Raw genomic sequence first — 24,078 nt, 5'->3', positions numbered from 1 at the left:
ATGGTGTTGCGCAGCCATGCAGGCAAACCTAAAACTTTGGGACCTCCCCTTGCCAGCTGAGGGAGGCCTGGCTTTGAGTGGAGAGCTTCACTTAAGAGGGTCGACTCACCTCTTGGGACTCGAGATGGGAGGGGAGGTCCTGATCCCAGCCATATCCTAGGCTGTGTCCAGTGCTGAAGGAGGTATGAATGTCTGGCTTTCCCTGGCAATGTGTCCAATAGCTATGAAACAAAACAAAATCAACAATCTTTATGGCCTCTGGGAATCAGCCAAAACAAACCAACCAATGAAAAAACAGACAGAACTAATTGATCAAGAAATGGTGACCACCCAGGAAAGAAGAGTGGGAGAAGCTGGTGTGCTGGCCTGGAGCTGTGTCACTTTCCTCCCCACCCTGAGCTTACAGTGCTCCCAGGGTGGGTGAGGCTGTGAAAACCAGCAGCCCTGTTGGACCTGGTGTGGAGTGGAAGGAGAGGAACCCATGCTTATGTTCTCGCCAGTAAATAGAAGAAATGTAGGATATAAATGGAGATCAGCAGCTCTGCTGGCCTGAGGTTGAAGATCCTTTTGGGATAGGGGTGCACCAGTGAACCAATTTTTACTTTTATGATATATTTATCTATTTGAAAGTCCAAAGTAAGGGAGAGAGGAAGAGAAAGAGAGATCTACCCACTGGGTTACTCCCCAGATGGCTGTCACAATCAACAATGGCCAGGCTGATGCCAGGAGCAGGAGCTTCTTCCAAGTCTCTCATGAGAATATCTGGGGCCCAAGCACTTGGGCCATCTTCCACTGATTTTCTCAGGCCATTAGTAGGGGGCTGGATCAGAGGTGCTGCAGCCAGGAAACAAATCAGCACCCATATGGGACGCTGGCATCACAAGCAGCCACTCAACCCTCTACACTACAATGCCAGGCCCCAAATTATTTTTATTCATTGATCTGAAAGACAGGGACACACAATAGGCAGATGGGGAGAATTTTCACCCTTGGTTTAACTCTCTAAGTAAGTACAACTCCCATAGCTGGGCCAAGCTGAAGCCAGGAGCCAGGAATTCAACCTGAGTCCATGTGGGTGGCAAGGACCCAACAACCTGAGCTGCTGCCTTCCAGGATGCATATTAGCAGGAAGCTGGAACTGGAAGTGGAGCTGAGACTTGATCTCAGGCACTCTGATACTGGATGTAGGTGTCCCAGTGGTGTCAGTGCTGGGCCAAACACAAGCATTCCCCAAAGAGAAGTTTATCAAGGAAACAGCCAGAGATGGGCAGTAGATGTTTTTATTTTAATTTACATTTAGTTTTAAGATTTAACTTTTTTTTGCATTTGACTTCATTCACCTTATATATAGATATGCACATCTTTTCTTGAAATGAGGGCTATTAATATCACAAAATGGGGGATTCATGACAATGATCAATGCGTGGGAAGGGTGTAATTCAGTTAAGCAATATTTATAACTATATATCAAATAATACGATTCTCTACAATTTTTCAAAAGGATTTTTTTGAAAGTGAGTTACTGAACAAGGGAGAGACACAGATGGATGGAGGAATGGAGGGAGTGAAGGGCAGAGAGAGTGAGTGCTTTCACCTACTGGTTCACTACCCAGATGGCTGAAGTTGCTGTGGCTGTGCTACACCAACTAGGGGCCAGGAGCTTCATTCAGATCTCCTACATGGGTGGCAGGGCCTCAAGCACTTGGTCTATCTTCCACTGCTTTTCCAGGCCATTCCCAAAGAGTTTGATCAGTAGTGCAGCAGCCAGGACTGAAACTGGTGGCCATATGGAATGGGCTTTGGACTTGTTAGCTTTACTTGTTATGTCACAATGCTGGCCCCATCCACACAATTTTAAATATTTTTATTTATTTGAAAGGCAGAGTGACATTTAGTGACAGATTCATACCAAGAGATACATCTTCCCTCTCTACTGGTTCAGTGCCCACATGGCCATACCAGCTAGGGCTGGGCCAAGCTGCAGCCAGAGCCTGGAACTCCATCCAGGTCTCCCCTACATACATTAGCAGGAAGCTGGATCAGAAGTGGAGCAGTGAAACTTGAACTGGGGCTGTAATATGGCATGCTGGTGTCACAGGCAGTGGTTTAACATGCTGCACCAAAATGCCAGTCCCCATCTGCACATTTATTTTCCTCTCTGTATATTAACTTCCACAAATAATACAAAGCCTGAGATATTTTTCTTTGTGGGTTTGGGTTAACTCACTTAGCAGATGAAATCTATTCCATCCATTTTGTTGCAAATGTCAGGATTTCATTCCTTTTTTAATGGCTGACTTAAGTATTTGATTTGCTGATCTTTTGTATTTTTTTTTGGTTTCAATATCGGTATTTTTAAATTTTAATATTCATTTCCTCCTACTCATTTTGGGTTTGATTTGTTGTTGCTCTGAGCTGCATTGATATCTCATTTATTTGGTGCCTTCTGATTTTTTGATCTATGCTATAAACTTCCTTCTTAACACTGCTTATGCCATATCCTATAATTTTTGGTATGTTATATTGATGTCTTCATTTGTTTCCTAAGTTTTTTGACTAGTTTTCTGTCTAGTTAATATGTTCACTGATGAAAGTGGGGTGTTGAAGTTCTTGTTACTATTGTATTAGAGTTTATGTCTCCCCTTAGATCCATACACATTTATTTTGAATTGCCTGTTGCCATGGCATTGAGTGCATATATATTTATTATAGTCACATCTTTTTTTTTAATTTTTAAAATTTTTTTAATTTTTTGACAGGCAGAGTGGACAGTGAGAGAGAGAGACAGAGAGAAAGGTCTTCCTTTTGCCGTTGGTTCACCCTCCAATGGCTGCTGCGGCCAGCGCACTGCGGCTGGTGCACCGCGCTGATCCGATGGCAGGAGCCAGGAGCCAGGTGCTTTTCCTGGTCTCCCATGGGGTGCAGGGCTCAAGCACCTGGGCCATCCTCCACTGCACTCCCTGGACACAGCAGAGGGCTGGCCTGGAAGAGGGGTAACTGGGACAGAATCCGGCGCCCCGACCGGGACTAGAACCCGGTGTGCCGGCACCGCTAGGCAGAGGATTAGCCTAGTGAGCCGCGGCGCCGGCCAGTCACATCTTCCTATTGAATTAATCCCTTAATCATTACAGTTTCTTTCTTTGTCTCTTTTAACAGTTTTTGTGTTAAAGTCAATTTGGTTTGCTATTAGGATGGTTATCCATGCTTCTTTTTGCTTTCTGTTAGTTTGGACATTTTTCCATCCTTTCATTTTCATCCATCTGTATCTTTGTTGGTGAGATGTGTTTCTTGTAAGCACCAAATGATGGGTCTTGCTTTTTAATCCATTCAACCACCCTATATCTTTTAGTTGAAGCGTTTAGGCCATTTACATTCAAGGTGACTATTCACGAGTAACTACTTGTCCATCATTTTCCTATAAATATTCCTACTTTTTGTTTGCATTTCCTTTGTACTTTTACTGGGAGATTTTCTGCCTTCACATTCTTTCACAGTGGTGACTATATTTCTATGCTTCTGTGTGTAGCACATCCTTAAGCATCATTGTAAGGCTGAATGGTGACAAATTCTTTCAATTTTGATTTGTTATGGAAGGTCTTAAAATCACCTTTGTGAATCAGTTTCATAGGGTACAATATTCTAGGTTGACAGTTGTTTTTTCTCTACAATACTGTTTTTAATTTTTATTAATGCACCAACTGAGAAGAGTTGTCATGATGGAATGAAAGCAGCAGGCCTTGTTGGCAGGACAATGAGTGTGAGTGTGTGTGGGGATGGGGTCCTTCCTAGCCCAGATAGGTTCTGGACTCCAAAATGCCTGCTGTGCAGTACCTGCAGGGTCTGCTCCAGGCACTTCCATCCCCTTCTCACACCCACTTGTTGGTTGTCTGCTGCTACCTGAATGCACTTTAGCTGAACTGCAGGTTGTAGGCCCATGAGCCAACCAGGTCCATGTCCAAGTATCTACTAGGTTGTGACCTGCCTGGCAGCTCCAAGGAGATTCCAGTTTTCAGCTGATGCTGAGTGTGGGCAAATGGTGTCCCATGTACCTACAGGACTGAGGCTCCAGTCCCCTTCCACTGCCCCTCCTGCCACATCACTTCCAGGTGATAACAATGGGCCCACAAGCAGAACCCTGGAAAACCTCCCCCTGTCACACCTGTGAAGTCTTTTGTCAACTGTCATGGAACCACCTAGAAGCCAGGGAGGGATTCAGTGCCTGGTCTTGGGGACAGGGATTTTCATACCCACTTGGCAGGGAGACATTCTCTAAATGAGTTGAATAGCCTCTCTGGAATATGACAGGCAGCTGAACTGGGCCCTGGACACAGCCCTCTGCAAGGGAAGCCATGATCTCAAAGTAGAAAGATAAGGACAAAATGGTGGGAATGATTGTAACTTAGGTATGTGTGTTTTCATTTCAAAAGGCACTTCAAGTATCCAGCCCAACACTTGTGCCATAAACCAACAATTCAAATATTTGGAAATTTCAGTGGAATGATAGGTCCTGAAAGCTCCCAGGACAGAACAAACCCACAGGGAAGAATTGAACAACCATGGGTTTCTCATGGAACACAAAATGCTCAGCCTTAGAAGCTGGTTCCAAAGTTCTAGAAGGAATCAGCATTCAGCCCAGAACTCCAGGCACAGTTGCTGCCAGTGGGCAAGGGAGTTTATCACCAAGACGATGGTGTTTGTACACATTCCTACTCTAAATGACATGGAGAATGGTGACTGAGGGTCCCTGGTTGACCGAACTTCCTAGGACAGTTATAGTACTAGATTCTTGTGTGTTACCTGCTGGCCTGGTTACAAAGAGGATTACAACTGGGAGGAGACCAGGTATGGAAGGGTGCGGTGCCTTTTTGCTTTTCATTACTTCCTATTCACTGCCACCTACTTCCCAATCTAGCACACTACAGCAAGTAGGGTTGTGATCCTTAGACAGATGTGCATTCAAATTACATCAATGACTTCCTGTGACTTTACAGTACTTCTTAAAATAAAAGTGAGTCTGCATGCTGTTTTAAGCTAGAAGTCACTTGGGATCACTTTTGCAAAATCTAAATCATTTAAACCAATGAGGTCCAAGGTGGCAGAATAGTGATACTCTGCCTTGTCAAACTAGTGGATCCAAAAGGCTTCCAAGGGCAAGGCAACTCATGTTAAGAGCTTTGAGTGATCACTGATATCATACCTAAGAGTCCTATTTGTTAAATAAATAACAAGAGTCACTGTGCATTAACTTCTCATGCAGGACCTCTGTCCCCAAAGAGTTGCATCATGAGATTTAACAGTAAAATGTATTATCAAGAATCACTTCCTTTTAGTGTATTAAATGGAGGATATTATTATGTCCTGTAAGTTATCGTTATGTCTAAGGGCTCCCAAAAGATGAAACATTCTTGGGTTCTTCTTGAAAGACAATTAAATTACTAAATGGATTGTTTCTCACTCTTTTTTTCCTTTCTTTTTCTTTCTTAGAATAAACAGGAGAAGGAGGATGAAGGGGGGAGAGTGAGTGGGAAGAATTACTATGTTCCTAGTGTTGGATTTATAATATACAGAAATAACAAAAAATCATAACAAAGTCTATTAATATTAAAAACACGAAGTAATATTTTTCTTTGTTTTTGATCTGTATTTCACAGTGAAGCTTAAGAGTCATTTGCCCTTATATTAAAATGGAGTTTTGTAAAAAAAAAAAATCCTGCTCAACCGGTGTGCAAAACGCACAGAAACCAAAAAATGTTGCCACTTTATCTGCATGAAAAAAGAAACACACTTCAGGTGAGTAGGTATCTAACTAAAGCACATAACAAAGTAACTTCAGTTCATATTTTTTCCAGAAGTTGCCTGGGTAGAAATTATTCTGAACATCACTCAAATATTCTTCCAGAGCTTAGTACCATGCTCAAGTATTGCCGTCAACACAGAGGACACCCGCACAATGACGTCAGCACAGCCGTGGCCACACTCTGGTACCTGCTCCATTAGGCCCTGCACAGTGAGCGCCTTGCCAGCAGCCGCGTCACTTTCTATTTGTAGGCTGGCCGCGTGGTGCTGCCGTTCACTTAGCGCCTCCAAGGATAATGAATGAAATTGAAATCGTTTTACCTTGACGGAGTGAAGCCGTCCTCCCTCCTGAGGTTTGGCCCGTATTGTATATTTTTTTTCTAGGAGGCGCTCAAATAAGCCTCCAAAGTGCCCGCCACTGGACGCCATCTTGCCCGGAAGTAGGATAGATCAAGGCGTGCCAGGATTGGCTGGAGAATCCACAGCATCGGTCATCATTTCCTGAGAGCACGGACTGAAGGGACGTGGTGCCGCCCCCTGGCAGCCCCGCAGAGAGGATGTGAGAGACTTGCTCCCGCCTCCCCGCCACAGGGCACCTGATGGGACGCAGGGCGGGGAGAGGGGGCGGGGCCTCAGGGGGCGGGGCCGATCGCTCTCCGTTGGAGTCAGACAACCGCTAGGGCGGCCGTTTCCCAAGCGGCGGGGCCACACTGCAGTGTGAGGCTGCGATCGCCGCGCGGGGCGGGGGAGGCCCGGCCATTCACCCGTGCTTGAGACTGCGTCCTCCGCTTGCCGCGGCGCCTCGTGGCCCAGCTGCTGCGGGTGATGCGCCGGTCCCGGAAAACCTGGACGGCGGCCTGGGGTGGGATGTGGCGGAGTCCCTCCGGGGTCTTGTGCGCAGTTGGGCACAGGGCCGTGCAGCGGCCAGGCCGCGGCTCTCAGGAGGGCAGGATGTTTCTCGGTGGTCTTTGCAGTCCACGCCAGGTCTGCGTCGGCCCTGTCTTTACTTTCCCATACCATACCTTCCCACTCTGATAAGGAAGAAATAAATACGGAGTGGATATTGCATTTGGTTGGCAGTTGAGAATCCTAAATCTATAGTCTTTAGAGCTCATGATATATGTTTCTAATCATGTTACTAAAATAATAAGTTTATATTTTACTTAACTATAATCTCGCTGTTGATAGACTTTAAAACAGCCTTAAGATTTCACATTTAGAAATTCTGCAGAAAATCTTCTGGTGTGATCTTTCAGTCATGAATTTGGAATAACATGCTGACTTATTTACTTATCCAAGATTGTGTACATTTATGGGCAACCTATTACCATTTTGAATTCTGAGATGGTTGAATCAATTTGTATGTGGTCATAGGAATATGAGGGCATTGGTTTCATCTGTGTCATCACCAGCACTGACTGTTGGAAATGAAAATAAGTTTCTGAATGTTATGACAAATGTGGTTAAGAGAGATCTTCAGTTCTGCAGAACTCATCTTGTATGTGTGGAGTATAATAATTGTTTTATATTTGTGTGGATAAAAAAAAAACAGGTTACAAACTTTTAAAACCTTTTTCCTTCTCATTTTTACATGAATCAAATCAAGCTCTGGAAGTAGCCTGGATTTGAGAGCTGGATGGAAGGCAGGCATTTTAGTGATCATGGTGAAAATGTGGCTGCAACTGACACAAGTTGGTCTAAACTGGGACTCCCAAATAGAGGCCGAGGTAAGCACAAAGTGTAATGGGAATGAATTTCTTCTGATGTCACAATATAGCAAAGAGAGTGAAAAGTTCAGATGTTTTTTAAATGAGGTGAGATGATACCCAATTTATGTATTGTCATACCCAGACAAGGATATTCAAGTGATTAAGTCATTATCTTGTAGTTTACCATACTTGATTTATTTGTGTTCTATTTTTTTACACACTGCTTAGGTTTACTAATTCTGTTTTTGTGAAATTCCTCTTCCTTTATGAATTACTGGGTTTTACTGTTATTGAACTTTATTTTCTAGCTTTCCATGGTCTTGACTAAAAATGCCAATTCCATAATGGGTTATTTTCCTACTTTAGTCTTGCCTATTAATTTTTTAAAAGAGTTATTTTATTTATTTGAAAGGAGGTGCTATGGAGAGAATGACAAACACAGAGAGAAATTTTCCATCTGCTGGTCACTTCTCAGATGGCTGCAACCAGAGCTAGGAGCTTCTTATGGGTCACCAATCTGTGCAGGAACCTAAGGGCTTGTGCCAAATCTGCTGCTTTCCCGGGCACATTAGCAGAGACCTGGATTGGAAGTGGAGCAGCGAGGACTCCAACTAGTGCACATATGGGATGCTGGCATTACAGGCACTGGCTTTACCTGGTATGCCACAATATTGGTTCCTTGCCTAGGAATTTAATGGGCATGATTGCAAGCCTCAAAGCTAAGGAATTGTGTCTGTTTTTAATTCTTTTTTTTTTTTTTTGCCAATTGAATCCTTTAAACAGATGTTAAACTATAGGAGTAACATGCATTTATTATATTTTACAATTGAAAGCAAAAACTGGGATTTTCCCCTATCCCCATTCCCAGTCTTGGTGTGAATTTTTCCTGTTGTTTGGGGGTCTCACTAGACCCTTTGGATTTTAAGAAGAGATCATAAAGAATGTTCTCAATGTTTTTCCCTACTAAATATATCAAAGAAGCCGGCACTGCGGCTCACTAGGCTAATCCTCTGCCTTGCGGCAGTGGCACACCAGGTTCTAGTCCCAGTCGGGGTGCTGGATTCTGTCCCGGTTGCCCCGCTTCCAGTCCAGCTCTCTGCTGTGGCCCGGGAGTGCAGTGGAGGATGGCCCAAGTACTTGGGCCCTGCACCCCATGGGAGACCAGGATAAGTACCTGGTTCCTGCCATCGGATCAGCGCGGTGTGCCAGCTGCAGTGCACCGGCTGCGGCGCCCATTGGAGGGTGAACCAATGGCAAAAGGAAGACCTTTCTCTCTCTCTCTTTCACTGTCCACTCTGCATGTCAAAAAAAAAAAAATCAAAGATGCCTTTGCATGTGTTACAAACAGTTTACATCGAACATCTTTGTATATAAGATCCTCTTTTGTGGCAATGCCACTGGGATATCATTTCCCAAAGAGTCACGGTTAGGAACAGGAAGTGGAGTCCTTGACTTCTTGCTGGGCAGAATCTTTGTGCTTTGTGCTTCCTCAGATTCATCCCGTTCACATATGGGACAAAGGAGACAGCAAGCAGAAGTTGTGCTGCTCCAAGGCAGTTAGGAAGGGCTGATTGCCTGGGGCATGGCTTTGGTTTTTAATCCTTAATCCCAGAAGGGCCTACAGAGGGGAGAGGATGAGATAGTGGGCCCCAGATTGTTGAGACACATGCGTGTTTCATGTATCTTTAAGATTACAATGGGGGTGCTTATTATCTAAATTATTGATTCTGATCTCAGCTCAATGTGTTCACTTTCCTGGAAGCGGCATGGTTTAAAAACTAACAGTTGGTAAACTTACAGAGGTAATATGTGTTTGTGAGTTAGATCAAGCATGACTTGATGACTTTATCATTTTGTCTTACATGCTCATACTTATTTTTTGAAAAAAATTATTTATTTTTATGAAAGGTGGCAATACTGAGACAGAAGAGATGTATTTCCCTTATTCTTTAGTTGGTTGTGAAATAATTTTTCCCAGAATGCTAAGTATGTCAAGGGTAGCTAATAACAGATACATAATAAATATTGTCACACAAAAGACTACACATAAGATTATATAAGCACCGATTTTCTGAAGATACAGAAGTTTTTTTCAAAATAGCTTCAGATTTTAAACTTTTGGAGCATTTCTCAAGCTTTGCTCCTATGTAGTGTCCTGTCAACAAACTGAGGTGAAGCTGCTCCTGGCAGAGGACTGGAAATTACTGGCCAATGAAACAAACTTCTTCTAGATACCAGTGTTTTCAGATTTTTCTTCTCTGAGTTTTGTTATATATTCTGAGTTGGTTTGAGTTATGAGAATAGTGAATAAACACAAGGAATATAGGTAAAAAATGAACTGGAATTGAAATTCATGATAAATAAGTATATTCTGGCTGCTTTTGCTATACAAACAAAAAACCCTGGGTCTCTATGTTAGAGGATGGATATGTTAATTTGCTTGAATATATTAATTTTAACTATGTGTATCCTATGACATCATGTTATATCCCTTGAATGTACATAATAAACCCACAAAGGGAAGGGGCAGAATGTAAAGTGAGCTGTGTATTTGTTTATTATAGATGCTACACATTACTTCCCTTAAACAGCATCTTCTGAAACAAATTCAGAAAGTTTTCCCAAAAGCCATTTTTCTTGTTTCAGTCTGTCCACAACAGTATAAATTTATCCAAATTGCCAGGTACTGTTGTAAGATTTACCTTCATACACTCCAGCGTAGCACTGAGTTCAGAGCCTAGACGGACATGCAGTTAGAACTGTGTATTCTACACAGCTGCACTGATGCCAGCAGCCTCTTACAGAAGGCTCAACACTGATATCAGACTCCTGATTCAGCCAAACACATGGCTAGCCAAAAAGAATACACTTTCAAAAGCAGATGATATACATGGGGGAATTTCAAAGTTTTGGAAGAGAACACAGGGAATGAGAGAAGGATTTCAACCCAAGCAATTTCAGTTATATACTGTGGGAGTTTCTGAGTCTTATGAAACATACTGTGAGATTTCAGTGGACTGTGAGAGCATCACTGTGACCTATGGAAAGCTAATTAAGCTACTTTCTCCTGAGCAGTGGCAAAATAAACCCAACCAAAATGTCCTTTCACCTGGAAAAGAGAAGCCAATGTGAGAGCCACCAGATCAAAACCACATTGCCTCAGATTACTACAGTCAAGGAGTTGGACAGGCTCATGTGCTGAATGTCATCTGGAATGGTCTTGAAGATTTGAACAATGCTCTAAAATTACACCAAAGTTGTAGAAGCTTGGGGCCAACACTGTAGCAGAGAGTGTAAAGCAGCTGCTGGCACCCCATATGGGCACTGGTTCAAGTCTCAGCTGCTCCACTTCAGATCCAGCTCTCTGCTATGGCTTGGGAAGGCAGCAGAAGTTGGCCCAAGTCCTTGTGCCCCTGCACACATGTGGGAGACCTAGAAGAAGCTCTTGGCTCCTGGCTTCAGATTGGCTCAGCTCCAGCCATTGTGGTCTATTTGAAGTGAACCAGTGGATAGAAGACCTCTCTGTCTCCTTCTACCTCTCCTTCTCTCTGTGTAACTCTGATGTTCAAATAAATAAATAAATCTTTAAAAAATGTAGAAGCTCTCCAATTTTGGTAAAGTTAGATTAGTATACATTTTAAGATTTTGGGGAAAGTTTATATAATATTCATGAATTAGAATAACATTTTTAAAAAAGGTTTTATTTATTTGACAGGTAGAGTTACAGACAGTGAGAGGAAGAGAGAGAACGGTCTTCCTTCTGTTGGTTCACTCCCCAGATGGCCACAATGGCTGAGGTGCACCAATCCAAAGCCAGGAGCCAGGTGCTTCCTCCCAGTCTCCCATACAGGTGCAGAAGCCCAAGGCCTTGGACTATCTTCTAATGGTTTTCCAGGCCATAACAGAGAGCTGGATTGGAAGAGGGGCACCCAGGACTAGAACCAGGGCCCATACAGGATGCTGGTGATGCAGGTGGAGGATTAACATACTGTGCCATGGAGCTGGCCCCCTAGAATACATTTTAATATGTAAATTGGAAACCAATATTATAAAAAGCAATGCTTAAAGTCACAGGGGAGGCCAGTGCCATCTCACTAGTCCAAGTGATCAATTTCTGTTCACAATTGATCATAATGATAGGACTAAGAGCCAAAGGGATCACATAAACAAGAATAGTGTCTGGAAATACTAGCTGATAGAATCAAAAAGGGAGAGAACGATCCAACATGGGAAGCAAGATACACAGCAGACTCACAGAATGGCAGATATCCTAAACAGCACTCTGGCCTCAGAATCAGCCCTTAAGGCATTCAGATTCGGCTGAAAAGCCCATGAGAGTATTTCAGGCATGGAAAGCCAAGACACTCTGAAAAAAAATGACCTAAATGAAAGATCTCCGTGAGTGAGATCCCAGTGGAAAGAACAGGTCATCAAAGAAGGAGGTGCTTTTCTCTGAAGGGAGGAGAGAACTTCCACTCTGACTACAACTTTGTCTAAATATGATCAGAGTCGGTGAACTCAAAAGGCTTCCATAGCCTAGGCAACTCGTGACAAGAGCCTAGGGTGATTACTGATGCCATAAACAAGAGTGTCAATTTGTTAAGTCAACAACAGGAGTCACTGTGCACTTACTCCTCATGTAGGATCTGTGTCCTTAATGTGCTGTACATTGTGATTTAGTGCTATAACTAATACTCAAACAGTATTTTTCACTTTGTGTTTCTATGTGGGTGCAAACTGTTGAAATCTTTACTTAATGTATGCTAAACTGATCTTCTGTATATAAAGAGAATTTAAAATGAATCTTGATGTGAATGGAAGGGGAGAGGAAGTGGGAAAGGGGAGGGTTGCGGGTGGGTGGGAAGTTATGGGGGGAAGCCATTGTAATCCACAAGCTTTACTTTGGAAATTTATATTCATTAAATAAAAGTAAAAAAAAAAAAGAGTCATGGGGAGGGACATGGTTCTGCAGTGTCAAGTCTTTGTGGCCAAGTAAGCTTGGGCAAGTAAATGTTGGGACTGATATGGGCCTAGATGGTACAAAATACTTGCCTGAGGTTGCAAAGCTGTATGAGGTAGTACAAGAGTTCCAACCTTTAGACTGGGTCCAGGGGTCACTCTTAGCATGGGATGCCCTAAGGAGCCTCAGAGGAGGTTTATTCCAATGTTCTGGAAAGTGCAGGAAAATACCCAGTGTAGGAGGAGATCTGGTGTGTGCGATACCCTCCCTGCTTGTGCCTTGGTGGGAATGCATTCAAAGTTGCTTATGCAGCTAGTATGTGCTCTTAATTTGCACATCTGGGAAAGGAAGTAGACAGGGACAATAGTGTTCTTACCCCTGATGCTTGCCCTGGATGCTAATGCTGAATTTGTATAGCATGAGTTGCCAGCTCTGTGTACCTGGACATAACGTTGAGCCACTGTGAAGTGAAACTTCAATGTGATAAAGAGGGGCAAGCTTAGGGAAAGGATGGAAAATAGGAAAGGAAAGTGTTTCCTTGGTAGGTTTTTGTTTTTATTCCCACAGTCTCATCTATGACCTTGTGCAAATAACATGCAAAGCTTTAATCTTTGCCTACATCATTTTCTAAAGCTCCAGATCATTGTTTTCTGTTTTCTGAGCCATCTGCTGCTGCTTTCCAAGGTACATTAACAGGAGCTGCATTGGAAACATAGCAGCCAGGACTTGAACCAGTACTCAATATGGGATGCCATCAATGTAAGAGGCAACTTAACTCACCACACCACCTCACTAACCCTGAGAAAAAATTTAAACATCTTCATTGAGATAAAATTGAAATGTACAATTCAGTTGACTTTAGTGTATTAGTAATAGTTGTACAACTATCACAATCTAAGTTTAGACCATTTTCATCAATGGATGTGGGAACTTTTACACTCTATTCATTAAGTTTTTATGTGGATTTAATTGTGCCTATAGCAGATGATCTGTGATTATCTTTGTTTTTTAAAGATTTATTTTTTATTATTTATTTGAAAGTCAGAGTTACACAGAGGGGAGAGAGAGAGAGAGAGAGAGAGAGCGAGCGAGAGCACAGTCTTCTATCAGATGGGTCACTCCCCAGTTGGCTGCAACGGCCAGATCTGGACTGATCCAAAGCCAGGAGCCAGGAGCTTCTTCCAGGTCTCCCACGGGAGTGCAGGGGCCCAAGGCCTCAGGCCATCTTCTTATGTTTTCACAGGTCATAGCAGAGAGCTGGATTGAAAGTAGAGCAGCTGGGACTTGAACTGTCACCTGTATGAGATGGTGGCACTTCAGGCCATGGTGTTAACCTCCTGGGCCACAGCACCTGCTCCGGTGATTATCTTTGACTAGTCCAACTTTTCCATTGGTTTTCAACTTTCACAAATGTAAACTCCTCAAAGATAATACCTAACATTTAATTTGAATGTAATTATATTATATTTTTCTTTCTTTTTAAATTTCTGATTCCAGATGACCTGATAAAGAGAATAAATATAGATATGCATACAGTAGTCAGAATAACTCCAGTGGAAATTACCCTAAAGTTCCAAAGTCTCTAAATTACAACCTAGAGAAGACTTGGTGAGTTATAATATATCTGTTACATCAAGTTTTTTATGTGTGTTATGAAATTTCCAATTTTGTAACTGATAAGAATGTTGAGTTCATATTTGCCAGCACAAGTAAGTTTCTTCTTTTTTTATTGTGTTAAATAACAAAATATGCCATTTTAACCACTTTTAAGTGTACAATTCAGTGGCATAATTGCACAGTTTGGAAATATTTTCTCCCATTCAGTTGGTTGCCTCTTCTCTGTTTTGAATGTTTATTTTGCAGTGCAGAATCTTCTCAGCTCTGTGTAATCCCATTTGTCAATGGGATTTGTTTACCTGTGCCTCAGGGTATTTTCCTAGAAGTCCTTGCCCATGCCAGTGTCTTGTAGACTTTCCCCAATGTGCTCTAGTAATTTGATAGTATCAGGTCATGGATTTAGGTCCTTGATTCATGTATTTTAGCTTTTGCTGGTGTTACAGTGCCCATTGTGTAGATGGACTTCTAAAAATTTTTATCTTTTAAAATTGTTCTCCACAAAGAAATCTCTTGTATGAGGAATACAGACTTCATGCATTCCATAAGTGCAGCTTTAGGAATAGAGTGATTCTTCCTACCATACCTGCCCTTCTACACACTCTCCCACCCCTTATCTTCCTCCCTCTCCAATTTCCAGTCACATTCTCCACACTTTATATATTTTGGTTACTAAACCTTTATGAGTTGAATAGTTTACAAATAATTGCTTGCATTTTCTTGGATGCCTCTTCACTTTCCTGAGTGTTTCATTTGCTTCACAGAAGCTTCTCAATTGGCTGGAATCCCATTTGTGAATTTTGGTTTTGATTTCTGTACCTCTGGGGTCTTTTCCAAGAAGTCTTTGTATATGCCAATGTCTTGCAGGGTTTCCCCAATGTTCTCTTATAGTTTGATGGTATCAGGTTGTAGATTTATGTGTTTAATTGATTTTGAGTGGATGTTTGTGTAAGTTATAAGGTAGTTTCTTGTTTCATGCTTCTGAATGTGGAAATGCAGTTTTCCCAGCACCATTTGTTGAAGAAACTGTCTTTCTCTAGGGATTGACCTTAGCTCCTTTTTCAAATACAAGTTTGTTGTAAATGTTTGGATTGGATTGATTTCTATTCTATTCCATTTGTCTATCCATCTGTTTTTGTACCAGTACCCAGCTGTATTGATTAAAACTGCCCTGTAGTATGTCTTGGAATCTGGTATTGCAATGCCTCTGGCATTGTTTTGTTGTATAAGATTGCTTTAGCTATTTGGGATCTCCTGTGTTTCCATATGAATTTCAGCATCATTTTTTCTATATCTGAGAAGAATGTCCTTGGTATTTTTATTTGTACCTTACTTAATCTGTAAAGTGCTTTTGGACATATAGACATTTGGATGATATTGATTCTTCCAATCCATGAACATGGAAGATTTTACCATTTTTTGTGTCATCTTCTATTTCTTTCTTTAATGTTTTTTATTCTCATCAGAGAGAGTTATTTTTAATTTAATAAATGTGAATTTACAAAGTACAACTTTTGTATTGTTGTGGCTTCCCCCCCCAACCTCCCTCCCTCCTGTGGCCTTCCCCTCTCCCACACCCTCTCCCATCCCACCCTTCATCGAGTTTCATTTTCAATTGCCTTCATATACTGAAGATCAACTTAGTATATACGAAGCAAGGATTTCAACAGGCTGCACTTACACAAACGCACAAGGTATAGGGTATTGTTCGACTAGTAGTGTTGTTTTTAAGTTTCATAGTAAAACACATTAAGGACAGAGACCCTACATGGGGAGCATGTACCCAGTGACTTCCGTTGTTGATTTAACAACTGGCACTTTTATTTATGACATCAGCAATCACCCAAAACTCTTGCTATGAGCTGTCTAGGCTATGGAAGCCCCTTGAGTTCACTGACTCTGAACTTGTTTAGTCAAGACCGTATCACAGTGGAGGTTCCTTCCTCCCTTCAGAGAAAGGTGCCTCCACAGAGAGTTTTGACATCCTTGATTAAGTTTATTCTGGCCGGCGCTGCAGCTCACTAGGCTAATACTCCACCTTGCAGCGCCGGCATGCCAGGTTCTAGTCCCGGTTGGGGCGCTGGATTCTGTCCCGGTTACCCCCCTTCCAGGCCAGCTCTCTGCTGTGGCCAGGGAGTGCAGTGGAGGATGGCCCAAGTACTTGGGCCCTGTACCCCATGGGAGACCAGGATAAGTACCTGGCTCCTCTCATCGGATCAGCACGGTGTGCCGGCCGCAGTGCACCAGCAGTGGTGGCCACTGGAGGGTGAACCAACAGCAAAAGGAAGACCTTTCTCTCTGTCTCTATCTCTCTCTCTCTCACTGTCCACTCTTCCTGTCAAAAAATAAAAAAAAAAGTTTATTCTAAGGTATATGATTTTTTGTACTTATTGTGAATGAGCTTGATCTTAGAAGTTCTTTCTCAGCCATGGCATTGTCTGTGTATACAAAGGCTCTTGATTTTTGTGGATTGATTTTATATCCTGCTACATTACCAAACTCTGCTATGAGTTCCAGTAGTCTCTTAGTGGAGTCTCTTGGATCCCCTATACATAGAATCATGTCATCTGCAAATAGGGAGAGTTTGACACCCTCCTTCCCAATTTGTATACCTTGATTTCTTTTTCTTCTCTAATGGCTCTGGCTAAATCTTCTAAGGCTATATTGAATATCAGTTGTGATATTGGGCATCCTTGCCTGGTTCCAGATCAATAGGAATGCTTCCACCTTTTCCCCATTCAATAGGATGCTGGCTGTGGGTTTGTCATATTGTCTTGATCATGTTGAAGAATGTTCCTTCTATACTCAATTTATTTGAGTTTTCATCATAAAATCATGTTGTATTTATCAAATGCTTAGAGATTTCATCATGAAAGGGTGTTATATTTTATGAAATGTTTTCCTCTTTATGATATAATCATATTGTTTTTGTTCTTTAGTTTGTTAATGTGATGTATCACATTGATTGATTTGCAAATGTTGAACCATACCTGCATACCAGGGGTCAATGCCACTTATCCAGTGAATGATCTTTCTGAATTGTCAGGTTCAATTCACTAGGATTTTGTTGAGGATTTTTTTTTTCATTTTTGATTCTCTTTATATACAGAAGATCAGTTTGCATCTATGTTCATTAAGGGAAAGTGTCAGTAATTTCCTTTCTCAATTGCATTTTTTCAGATTTAGGAATTATGGTGATGCTGGCTTCATGGAAAGAATTTGGGAAGATTCCCTCTTTCAATTGTTTTGAATAACTCAAAAAGAATTGCAGTTACTTCTTCTTGAAATCTCTGGTAGAATTCAGCATCGAAGCCATTCAGTCCTGAGCCATTTGGTTTTTCTTTATTGGGAGGGTCTGTATTATTGATTCAATTTCTGTCCTGTTTATGGTTCTGTTTAGGTTTTCTCTTTCATGGCTCAATTTAGGGAAGTTGTATGTGTCCAGGAATCTACCCATTTCTACTAGGATTCCTGGCTTGTTGGCATGCAGCTCTTTGTAGTAATTTCTGATGATGATTTTTATTTCTTTTTTTTAACTTTTATTTAATGAATATAAATTTCTAAAGTACAGAATATGGATTACAATGGCTTCCCCCCATAACGTCCCTCCAACCCGCAACCCTCCCCTTATCCACTCCCTCTCCCCTTCCATTCACATCAAGATTCATTTTAAATTCTCTTTATATACAGAAGATCAGTTTAGCATACATTAAGTAAAGATTTCAACAGTTTGCTCCCACACAGAAACATAAAGTGAAAAATACTGTTTGAGTACTAATTATAGCATTAAATCTCAATGTACAGCACATTAAGGACAGAGATCCTACGTGAGGAGTAAGTGCACAGTGACTCCTGTTGTTGACTTAACAAATTGACACTCTTGTTTATGGCATCAGTAATCACCCTAGGCTCTTGTCATGAGCTGCCAAGGCTATGGAAGCCCCCTGAGTTCACTGACTCTGATCATATTTAGACAAGGCCATGGTCAAAGTGGAAGTTCTCTCCTCCCTTCAGAGAAAGGTACCTCCTTCTTTGAAGACCCGTTCTTTCCACTGGGATCTCACTCGCGGAGATCTTTCATTTAGGTTTTTTTCCCCCCCAGAGTGTCTTGGCTTTCCATGCCTGAAATAGTCTCATGGGCTTTTCAGCTGGATCCGCATGCCTTAAGGGCTGATTCTGAGGCCAGAGTGCTGTTTAGGACATTTGCCATTCTATGGGTCTGCTGTGTATCTCACTTCCCATGTTGGACCATTCTCTGCCTTTTTGATTCTATCAGCTAGTATTTCCAGACACTATTCTTGTTTATGTGATCCCTTTGGTTCTTAGTCCTATCATTATGATCAATTGTGAACAGAAATTGATCACTGGGACTAATGAGATGGCATTGGTACATGCCACCTCGATGGGATTGAATTGGAATCCCCTGGTATGTTTCTAACTCTACTGTTTGAGGTAAGTCAGCTTGAGCATGTCCCAAATTGCACATCTCTTCCCTCTCTTATTCCCACTCTTATATTTAACAGTGATCACTTTTCAGTTAAGTTTCAGCACTTAAGAAGAATTGTGTATTGATTACAGTATTCAACCAAAAGTATTAAGTAGAACAAACAAAAAAAATACTAAGAGGGATAACATATTAAGCTGCTCATCAACAGTCAGGGTGAGGGCTGATCAAGTCACCGTTTCTCATAGTGTTCATTTCACTTTAACAGGTTTCCTTTTTGGTGCTCAGTTAGTTGTCACCTATCAAGGAGAACAAGTGGTATTTGTCCCTTTTGGATTGGCTTCTTTCACTCAACATAATGTTTTCCAAATTCCTAACAGGGATCACTTTTCAGTTAAAATTTAAACACCTAAGAATAATTGTGTGTTAATTACAGAGTTCAACCAATGGTACTAGAACAAAAAAATACTAAAATGGATGAAGTATTACATTGTACATCAACCGTCAGGACAAGAGCTGATCAAGTCACTGTTTCTCACAGTGTCCATTTCACTTCAACAAGTTTCCCCTTTGGTGCTCAGTTAGTTGTCGCCAATCAGGGAGAACATATGATATTTGTCCCTTTGGGACTGGCTTAATTCACTCAACATGATGTTTTCCAAATTCCTCCATCTTGTTGCAAATGACTGGGTTTCATTGTTTTTGACTGCAATATAGTATTCTATAGAGTACATGTCCCATAATTTCTTTATCCAGTCTACTGTTGATGGGATTTTGGGTTGGTTCCAGGTCTTAGCTATTGTGAATTGAGCTGCAATAAACATTAATGTGCAGACAGCTTTTTTGTTTGCCAATTTCATTTCCTTTGGGTAAATTCCAAGGAGTGGGATGGCTGAGTTGTATGGTAGGGTTATATTCAGGTTTCTGAGGAATCTCCAGACTGACTTCCATAGTGGCTTAACCAATTTTCATTCCCACCAACAGTGGGTTAGTGTCCCTTTTTCCCCACATCCTTTCCAGCATCTATTGTTGGTAGATTTCTGAATGTGAGCCATTCTAACTGGGGTGAGGTGGAACCTCATTGTGGTTTTGATTTGCATTTCCCTGATTGCTAGTGATCTTGAACATTTTTTCATGTGCCTGTTGGCCATTTGGATTTCCTCTTTTGAAAAGTGTCTATTGAGGTCCTTGGCCCATCTCTTAAGTGGGTTGTTTGTTTTGATCTTGTGGAGTTTCTTGATCTCCTTGTAGATTCTGGTTATCAACCCTTTATCAGTTGTATAGTTTGCAAATATATTTTCCCATTCTGTCGGTTGTCTCTTCACTTTCCTGACTGTTTCTTTTGCAGTACAGAAACTTCTCAATTTGATGCAATCCCAAATGTTAATTTTGGCTTTGACTGCCTGTGCTTCTGGGGTGTTTTCCAAGAAGTCATTGCCGGTACCTATATCTTGCAGGGTTTTTCCAATGCTCTCTAATAATTTGATTGTGTCAGGTCATAGATTTAAGTCTTTAATCCATGATGAGTGGATTTTTGTGTAAGGTGAAAGGTAGGAGTCTTGCTTCATGATTCTACACATGGAAATCCAATTTTCCCAGCACCATTTATTGAATAGACTCTCCTTACTCCAGGGATTGGTTTTGGATCCTTGATCAAATATGAGTTGGCTGTAGATGTTTGAATTGATTTCTGGTGTTTCCATTCTGTTCCATTGGTCTATCTATCTGTTTCTGTACCAGTACCATGCTGTTTTGATTACAACTGCCCTGTAGTATGTCCTGAAATCTGGTATTGTGATGCCTCCAGCTTTGTTTTTGTTGTACAAGATTCCTTTAGCTATTTGAGGTCTCCTGTGTCTCCATATAAATTTCAGCACCATTTTTTCCAGATCTGAGAAGAATGTCTTTGGTATCTTGATTGGTATTGCATTGAATCTATAAATTGCTTTTGGGAGAATGGACATTTTGATGATATTGATTCTTCCAATCCATGAGCATGGAAGATTTTTCCATTTCTTGGTATCCTCTTCTATTTCTTTCTTTAAGGTTTTGTAATTTTCATTGTAGATATCTTTAACATCCTTGGTTAAGTTTATTCCAAGGTATTTGATTGTTTTTGTAGCTATTGTGAATGGAATTGATCTTAGAAGTTCTTCCTCAGCCATGGCATTGTCTGTGTATACAAAGGCTGTTGATTTTTGTGCATTGATTTTATATCCTGCTACTTTGCCAAACTCTTCTATGAGTTCCAATAGTCTCTTAGTAGAGTTCTTTGGATTCCCTAAATAATCATATCATCTGCAAAGAGGGATAGTTTGAGTTCTTCCTTCCCAATTTGTATCCCTTTAATTTCTTTTTCTTGCCTAATAGCTCTGGCTAGAACCTCCAAAACTATATTGAATAGCAGTGGTGAGAGTGGGCATCCCTGTCTGGTACCAGATCCCATTGGAAATGCTTCCAACTTTTCCCCCTTCAATAGGATGTTGGCTGTGGGTTTTTCATAGATTGCTTTGATTGTATTGAGGAATGTTCCTTCCAAACCCAGTTTGCTTAGCGTTTTCATCATGAACGGGTGTTGTATTTTATCAAATGCTTTCTCGGCATCTATTGAGATAATCATATGGTTTTTCTTCTGCAGTCTGTTAATGTGGTGTATCACATTGATTGTTTTGCGCACATTAAACCATCCCTGCATACCAGGGATAAATCCCACTTGGTCTGGGTGGATGATCTTTCTGATGTGTTGTTGCATTCTATTGGCCAGAATTTTATTGAGGATTTTTGCATCTATGTTCATCAGCGATATTGGTCTGTAATTCTCTTTCAGTGCTGGATCTTTTTCCGGCTTAGGAATTAAGGTGATGCTGGCTTCATAGAAAGAATTTGGGAGGACTCACTCTTTCTTGATTGTTCTGAATAGTTTGAGAAGAATTGGAGTTAGTTCTTCTTTAAATGTCTGGTAGAATTCAGCAGTGAATCCATCTGGTCCTGGGCTTTTCTTTGTTGGGAGGGCCTTTATTACTGTTTCAATTTCTGTCTCAGTTATGGGTCTGTTTAGGTTTTCGATGTCTTCCTGGTTCAATTTAGGTAGGTTGCATGTGTCCAGGAATCTATCCATTTCTGATAGGTTTCCCTGTTTGCTGGCATACAAGTCCTTGTAGTAATTTCTGATGATTCTTTTTATTTTTGTGGTGTCTGTTGTTACGTTTCCTTTTTCATCTCTGATTTTATTGATTTGTGTCTTTTCTCTTCTTTTTTAGTTAGTTGGGCCAATGGGGTGTCAATTTTGTTTATTTTTTCAAAAAACCAGCTCCTCGTTTGGCTGATTTTTTGTAATGTTTTTCTTGATTCAATCCTGTTGATTTCTTCTCTGATTTTAATTATTTCTCTTCTCCTACTAGATTTGGGTCTGGTTTGCTGTAGGTTTGCTAAATCCTTGAGGTGAATTGAAAGCTCATCTATTTGGTGCCTTTTTAATTTCTTGATGTAGGCACCTATTGATATAAACTTTCCTCTTAACACTGCTTTTGCTGCGTCCCATAAGTTTTGGTATGTTGTGCTGTTATCCTCATTGACTTCCAGAAAATTTTTGATTTCTCCTTTAATTTCTTCTATGACCCATTGTTCATTCAGGAGCATGTTGTTCAATCTCCATGTGTTTGCGTATGCTCTCGGGATTCCTGAGTTGCTAATTTCCAACTTCATTCCCCTATGGTCTGAGAAGCTGCATGGTATGATTCTAATTCTTTTGAATTTGCTGAGACTTGCTTTATGGCCTAGTATGTGGTCAGTCCTAGAGAAGGTTCCATGTACTGCTGAGAAGAATGTAAAATCTTTAGCTGTAGGATTGAAAGTTCTGTATATATCTGTTAGATCCATTTGGGCTATAGTGTTGTTTAAATTTACTGTATCTTGTTGATTTTCTGTCCTGTTGATCTGTCTATTTCTGAGAGTGGAGTATTGAAGTCCCCCAGTACTATTGTATTGGGGTCTAAGTCTCCCTTTAAGTCCCTTAACAAATCTTTTAGATAAACCGGTGCCCTGTAGTTAGGTGCATATACACTGATAATTGTTATATCTTCCTGTTGAATTGATCCCTTAATCATTATATAGTGTCCCTCTTTGTCTCTCTTAACAGTTTTTGTGGTAAAGTATGTTGTCCGATATTAAGATGGCTACGCCGGCTCTTTTTTCATTTCTGTTGGCATGGTATATCTTTTTCCAGCCTTTCACTTTCAGTCTGTATGGATCTTTGTTGGAAAGATGTGTTTCTTGTAAACAGCAAATAGATGGGTATTGTTCCTTAACCCAATCAGCCAATCGGTGTCTTTTAACTGGACAGTTCAGGCCATTCACGTTCAATGTGACTAATGATAAGTGGTAACTTTGCCCTGCCATTTGCCAAAGATAAGTTCTAATATATGCTTTGAATTCCCTGTGATCTTTTGCTGTGAGGTTTCCTTCCTTTACCTTCTTTCATATTGATGACCATGTTTCTGTGTTTCTGTGTGAAACACATCTTTAAGCATCTTTTGCAGGGCTGGACGAGTGGCGACAAATTCTTTCAATTTCTCTTTGCTATGAAAAGTCTTTATTTCACCTTCATTCACAAATGAGAGCTTTGCAGGATATAATATTCTGGGCTGGCAGTTTTTCTCTCTTAGTACCTGGGTATATCTCGCCATTCCCTCCTAGCTTGTCGGGTTTCTGCTGAGAAGTCTGCTGTGAGTCTGATTGGAGATCCTCTGAGAGTAATCTGACGTTTCTCTCTTGCACATTTTAGGATCTTTTCTTTATGTTTCACTGTGGAGAGTTTAATTACAACGTGTCGTGGTGAGGATCTCTTTTGGTCGTGTTTATTAGGGGTTCTATGAGCTTCCTGTACTAGGATTTCTCTGTCCTCTAAACCTGGGAAATTTTCTGTTAATATCTCACTAAAAAGGCCTTCTAATCCTTTCTCCCTCTCCATGCCTTCAGGAACTCCTAGAACCCGAATGTTGGCTTTTTTAATAGTATCTTGAAGATTTCCAACAATATGTTTTAGATTTCTAATTTCCTCTTCTTTTCTTTGGTCTGACTGTATCCTTTCCTGTTCTCTGTCTTCTAAGTCCAATATTCTCTCTTCTGCTTCACCCATTCTGTTTGTAAGGCTCTCTAATGTGTTTTTCATTTGATCTATTGAATTCTTCACTTCATTATGATTTCTCATCATTATCACAGTTTCCTGTTGTACTAGTTGTTTCATTTCATTTTGATTCCTCCTTAATATTTCATTTTCACTAGAAAGATTTCTATCTTGTCCATTAAGGGTTTCTGTAGTTCAAGAATTTGTTTTTGAGAACTTCTTAATGTTCTTATCAATTTTTTGAGATCTGCTTCTTGCATTTCTTCTATCTCATGATCTTCATAATCTTGAATTGGGGTGTCTTTTTCATTTGGGGGCGTCATAGTGACTTCCTTGTTTTTATTACCTCGGTTTTTGCGTTTGTCATTTGACATATTGGAGATATTTGGTTTCTTCACTGTGGTGCTTTTTCTTGTTATACTATGACTCT

At 40.9% G+C, this 24,078-nt stretch overlaps 1 protein-coding gene across 4 annotated transcripts in view; it reads left to right on the top strand.

The window, feature by feature from the left end:
- Positions 1 to 5,665: 5,665 nt before the first annotated feature.
- Positions 5,666 to 24,078, top strand: part of LOC103347328 (uncharacterized) — a 62,606-nt gene continuing 44,193 nt past the window's right edge. Inside the window, exons 1-3 of one of the 4 annotated variants that reach the window (XM_070064682.1) lie at positions 5,666 to 5,790; positions 7,403 to 7,523; positions 13,963 to 14,073. The gene's annotated coding sequence lies outside the window, so the exon portion shown is untranslated. Of the gene's footprint in view, positions 5,791 to 6,467; positions 7,524 to 13,962; positions 14,074 to 24,078 lie in introns of those variants that run through there. The other 3 variants (XM_070064685.1, XM_070064686.1, XM_070064683.1) reach the window with 3 other exon arrangements.

Source organism: Oryctolagus cuniculus, chromosome 19 (genome assembly GCF_964237555.1).
Source record: "Oryctolagus cuniculus chromosome 19, mOryCun1.1, whole genome shotgun sequence".
In the NCBI taxonomy this organism is placed as follows: Eukaryota; Metazoa; Chordata; class Mammalia; order Lagomorpha; family Leporidae; genus Oryctolagus; species Oryctolagus cuniculus.
The sequence above is the reverse complement of the archived record's forward strand: the minus strand, read 5'-3'. Positions and strand labels throughout refer to the sequence as shown.